This window comes from Carcharodon carcharias, chromosome 19, assembly GCF_017639515.1.
Source record: "Carcharodon carcharias isolate sCarCar2 chromosome 19, sCarCar2.pri, whole genome shotgun sequence".
NCBI lineage: Eukaryota > Metazoa > Chordata > Chondrichthyes > Lamniformes > Lamnidae > Carcharodon > Carcharodon carcharias.
This window is the reverse complement of record NC_054485.1, coordinates 51,509,163-51,515,162: the sequence shown is the minus strand read 5'-3', so window position 1 is coordinate 51,515,162 and position 6,000 is coordinate 51,509,163.

Genomic DNA, 6,000 nt, shown 5'->3' with positions numbered 1-6,000 from the left:
ATGCAAAGCATTTTTAGAACAGAAGTTTAGTGGCATCTGGTTCAGGGAGCCTTGTCACTATAACCACACCAAATCTCTTTTCCTGATCTGCCATATCCCAGAAACAACCATTCTATCATTATCCTAAGAAAAATATCCCAAAGGGAATGATAAATGGATACATATTTGGAAATCCCAGCTTCACTGTGCGTCAGGGTTTTGTGTGCCTTCCCACCTGGCCCTGTGGGTCAAGCCACAGCTAGCCAGGCAAACAATTCCAATTAATAATAATGGGAATTCCTGAAATTCCATGAGTCACAAGGTTAAGCACTTTATTCACTTTAAGTGGCAAGTCAAATAATATGGTTGAGGCTACACAGGAAAATAGAGATGTGACTCTCAGATTAGACAAGATGATGGGGTTGGCTCCAGTGCTCACACAGTGGGTGCAATAACTGTGGAGGACACAAGCTGAAACAAGAATCTGATATTTATTTATGACAATCACACAATCTGCATCATAACAGCATCAGAGAGTACATTGTCTCAATACAATAAGTCACTGTTTTATGTTGCCCCGTTGTTTCCCTTTAAAGTTTGTCAGTTAATAAGATGTTTAACATCAAGGGTTTCGTTTTAACATCATTTCATGCCAGGTCTGACATGTGGTCGTGTGACCTGATTGTCCTCATTTTGGAGCAGCCTCTCCCTCTCCCTGACCCTCCCAATTGTTGCCGACCCTCCCTCCTGCCATCCTTCCCTCTCACCATCTCTCCAGCTCGTGGCTTCCTTTTGCAACCCTGAAACTCAAAGCTGCTCTCCCTGCCTCCCACTGCTCATCTCGCAAGCCCCCACTCCCAGCTAGGGTTCAAGAGAGGGAGCGGCGAGCGGGAGAGGCGGCAAAAGGGAGGATTGGCGAGCACAATCGGCGGTGACTGGGAGGCTGGGGACACAAGAGAGGCAGAGAGGGTTGGGGAACGGGAGGGGCAGTGAGCCAGACATAGGTAGAAAGAAGAAGCATATTTCTTTTACATTTTAAAATATATTTTAGTTTAAAAGTTATTTCATTTTGGGGAAGTGGTGCCATAGTGGTATTGTCACTGGACTAGTATTCCAGAGACCCAGGGTAATGCTCTGGGGACCATGAATCCCACCACGGCAGATGGTGGAATTTAAATTTAATAAAAATCTGGGAATAAAAATCTAATTATGATCATGAAACCATTGTCGATTGTAATAAAAATTCAACTAGTCCACTAATGTCCTTTAGGGAAGAAAATCTGCTGTCCTTACTTGGCCTGGCCTACATGTGACTCCAGACCTGCAGCAATGTGGTTGATTCTTAATGCCCTCTGAAATGGCTCAGCAAGCCACTCATTTGTGTCAAACCACTAAAAAGCCAATAATAAGGAATGAAACTGAATGGAGCGCCTGGCATCACCAGAAAGGACAATGGCAAATTCAGCCCAGTCAACCCTGCAAAGTCCTCCTTACTAACATCTGGCAGCTAGAGCCAAAATTGGGAGAGCTGTCCCACACACTAGTCAAGCAACAACCTGACATAGTCCTCCTCACGGAATCATACCTTACAGATAATGTCCCAGACACCACCATCACCATCCCTGGGTATGTCCAGTCCCACCAGCAGGCCAGACCTGGCATGAGTTGGTGGCACAGTGGTGTACAGTCGGGAGGGAGTCGCCCTGGGAGTCCTCAACATTGACTCTGGACTCCACTAAGTCTCATGGCATCAGGTCAAACATGAGCAAAGAAACCTCCTGCTGATAATTACATTCTGCATGCCCCCCCAGCCCACCTCCCACCCCCCCCCCAACCCCCCACCACCCCACGCCCTTCAGCTGATGACTCAATGCTCCTCTATGTTGAATACTACTTGAAGGAAGCACCGAGGATGGCAAGGGTGCAGAATATACCCTGGTTTGAAGACTTCAATGTCCATCACCAAGAGTGGCTCGGTAGCACTATTACTGACTGAGCTGACCGAGTCCTAAAAAGACATAGCTGCTAGACTGGGTCTGCGGCAGGTGGTGAGGGAACCAACAAGAGGGAAAAACATACTTGATCTCATCCTCACAAACCTGCCTGCCACAGATGCATCTGCCCATGACGGTATCAGTAGGAGTGACCATCGCACAGTCCTTGTGGAGCAGGATGTCCCATCTTCACATTGAGGATACCCTCCATCATGTTGTGTGGCAGTACCATTGTGCTAAATGGGATAGATTTCAAACAAGTCTAGCAACTCAAGACTAGACAACTATGAGGTGCTGTTGGCCATCAGCAGCAGCACAATTGTGCTCGGACACAATCTGTAACCACATGGTCCAGCATATCCCCCACTCAACCATTACCATCAAGCCAAGGGATCAACCCTGGTTCAATGAAGAGCGTAGGAGGGCATGCCAGGAGTAGCGCCAGGCATGTCTAAAACTGAGGTGCCAACCTGGTGAAGCTACAGCAGGACTACCTGTGTGCCAAACAGCAAAAGCTACAAGTGATAGACATGGCTAAGCGATTCCACAACCAACAGATCAGATCTAAGCTTTGCAGTCCTGCCACATCCAATCGTGAATATGGACAATTAAGCAACTCACTGGAGGTGGAGGCTCCACAAATATCCCCATCATCAATGATGGGGAAGCCCAGAACATCAGGGCAAAAGGAAAGGTTGAAGCATTTGCAACATAGTTTAGTCAGAAGTGCCGAGTGGATGATCCATCTCGGCCTCCTCTGGAGGTCCCCAGCATCACAGATGCCAGTCTTCAGCCAGTTTGATTCACTCCACGTGACATCAAGAAGGCACTGGATATTGGAAAGGTTATGGGCCCTGACAATATTCTGGTAATAGTACTGCAGACTTGTGCTCCAGAACTTGCCACACCCCTAGCCAAGCTGTTCCAGTATAGCTACAACACTGGCATCTACCCGGTTATTTGGAAAATTGCCCAGGTATGTCCTGTACACAAAAATCAGGACAAATCCAACCTGGCCAATTACCGTCCCATCAGTCTACTCTAGATCATCAGTAAAGTGATGGAAGGGTCATCAACAGTGCTATCAATCAGCACTTGCTTAGCAGTAACCTGCTCACTGATGCTCAGTTTTGTTCCTCTAGGGTGACTCAGATCCTGACCTCATTACAGCCTTGGTTCAAATATGGACAAAAGAGCTGAACTCCAGAGGTGAGGTGAGATGAATGCCCATAGGAGCATTCAAATTAGGAGCAGAAATAGACCATTCGACCTCTCAAGCCTGCTCTGCCATTCAAGGTCATAGCTGATCTGATTATGGCCTCCACTCCACAGTCTGACCAAAGCTATGGAGGCTATGTTATCCCAACTTCAGTAGCAGCAGTGATCTATCAAAGTGTTGGTCTAATTGAGGATTTTGACAGTCCTTTTGAATGCTGTGGGCCTCACTTCAATCGCATTGTCATCCTCTCTCTAATAGGTGCCTTCCTTTGTATGTGGGAGAGCTAGGCACCATGTTCATGATTCATACAAGGATTCAATGTTATTCAATTGCAGACTGTAAACAGAGCGTTCTGTATGGGGTGTAACGCATCAACAGTCCACAGTGGCATCAGTTTAAGAAAGTCTTTAGGACATCAATTCCCTTCTCCTTGGAGAAGAGAGGGTTGAGCGGAGATTTGAAAGAGTTGTTCAAAACCATGAGAGGTCTGGACAGAGTAGATAGGGAGAAACTGTTCCCATTGATGAGAGGATTGAGAACAAAAGGGCACATGCAGATTTAAAGTGATTTGCAAAATAAGCATGATGCCAAAATCTGTTATTAATGCAGCAAGTGGTTAGGATCTGCAATAGAGATTTGGCAATGGATAGAAACAGATTCAATCATGGCTTTCAAAAGAGGATTGGATAATTATCTGAAGAGAAAAAAATCCAGGGTTAAAAATGGCTTCTTATTAGCTTTAGAATGTGGGTCTCAAGATCTAAGACTCCCGTTGTCAGCACTCTCTCCTCATACAGTATCAACTTGTCTCCCTTGGCTTTATAATCTTGCGAAATGTCCTGATGAGTGCAAGACAAAAATCTTCAACATAAATGTCTCTTTTCTCAGCAATACTCAAGTTCTGTACCAATCAACTGACTCCTGTTGTTCTAAAACAGCATATCTCTGAATTTGAATGTAAGTAACATCCCAGGACAGCCACTTCTATATAGAACATACATTATGGTGTGCAGATCAACTTTGACTATTGCTTCAACATAAGCCAAGGAAATAAGCAGAAATTAGAGAATAGTAAACTTAGAGCAGCTATCAGAAAGAACCTCACTATTTGAAGAATTAAAAATGTTTAGAATATTCCAGCTACTGTGATTATATATCAAAATTATTAGAAATGTTCACAGCCTGCCATCCTTGTTTCCAAATCCCTCCATGGCTTCACCTTCCCCTTTTACTCAGTTATCTCTTCCAACCCAACCATCCTCCAAGATATCTGCGCTCCTCCAATTCTGATCTCCCAAGCATTCCCAATTTTAATCACTCCACAATTGGTCGTGCCTTCAGTTGCCTAGCTCTGGAAAACCCTCCATATACTTCTCTGCCTTACTACCACAATTTCTTCCTTTAAGATTCCCCTTAAAACCTACCTCTTTGGTAATCTGACCTAATATCTCCTTATTTTGCTCGATGCAATATTTTGCTTAACAATCCACCTGTGAAGTACCTTAGGGTGTTTGATTATGTTAAAACGCTGCATAAATGCAAGTTGATGACATTGTAATGGGATGGGTGTCAATCAGTTGAATAGCTTTTTCTTGTCTCTGACTGTTCTTTTGTACAGCAAATTACTTGCCATATAGAATATCAAAAAGCATCTTTTTTGCCTCTTGATAAAGTTGCTTTGGTAAGAATGGATATTTCATAGAACCATAAAATTTAACGGTATAGATGAATGCTGTTCGGTCTGTCATATCTGTGCTGGCTCTTTGGTACAGCCAATTGTTACAACCACAGCAGATGTTATTTGCTGAGCAAGTCGTATCCCAGAGGGAAACATCTAACTAATCATAACTGTTTTTTGTATTCTGAAAACAAGGAGAAACCCACTGATCCAAGAAGCATAGCATTTCAGCAACACTTCTGGGATTTTAAAAATGAAAAGATTTGTTAACAAAAAGAAAAGGAAACTTAAACGCACAAGATTAAAGTTACACAGTTAAAACAGTCTTACAAAACCTCCCCAAAAGAACCGACTTAGTCAGAACACACAAGTAAACACCTTCTTAGCAATACTCCCTTTCATATTTTTAACTCTAAAAATCCAGTAATATTATTCAAGGCAAAGGTGCTGTCACTTTAGTAAAGATATATCAGACGACTTCTCACTCTCTTCCACTCTGCTGTGGAAATCCAAGAACATTCAGAAACGGACTGCTTTCTGAAACAAAGACTTTCCTGGTTTCTGGATGGCTATTTCAAATTTTGCACCTTCTCCCAGCACAGACCTGGTCCCAGGACATCTCCCGAACACAGCCACCACAACTCAGCTCAACATCTTTCCTTAAATATCCTTCTTCCCTTTCATCTTTGATTCCATTGTTCTCAAGCACCTCTTTTAACTCAACTTTTCCAATTATAAAAATCTTTCATGTCTTCCTATTGCTCTCACTCTCGGGTCAAATAATAACCTTTTTCTGAAACCTTTATAAGTTGTAAAAGCTCCTTGTCACTTCTAAACTCCCCTTTGAAATTTAGCAGCTGAAATGTCAAGTTCTTATTTATTGTTTAATGTAAATTTTAAAACCCAACCTATTTACTTGCAAATCCACTTCACCAGAGCCTCATTACAAATGCATGCATCAAACACCTTTAACTTTTATCTCTCAGTTCCCACAGACAAGCTGTCTTTACTAACCTTCCCCCCAATTTAATTAATCAAGAACACACATGCACATGCACACACACACACACACACACACACCCTTCTTTACAGAATGCCACCATATTCTCAATAACATCCATCTTCATACA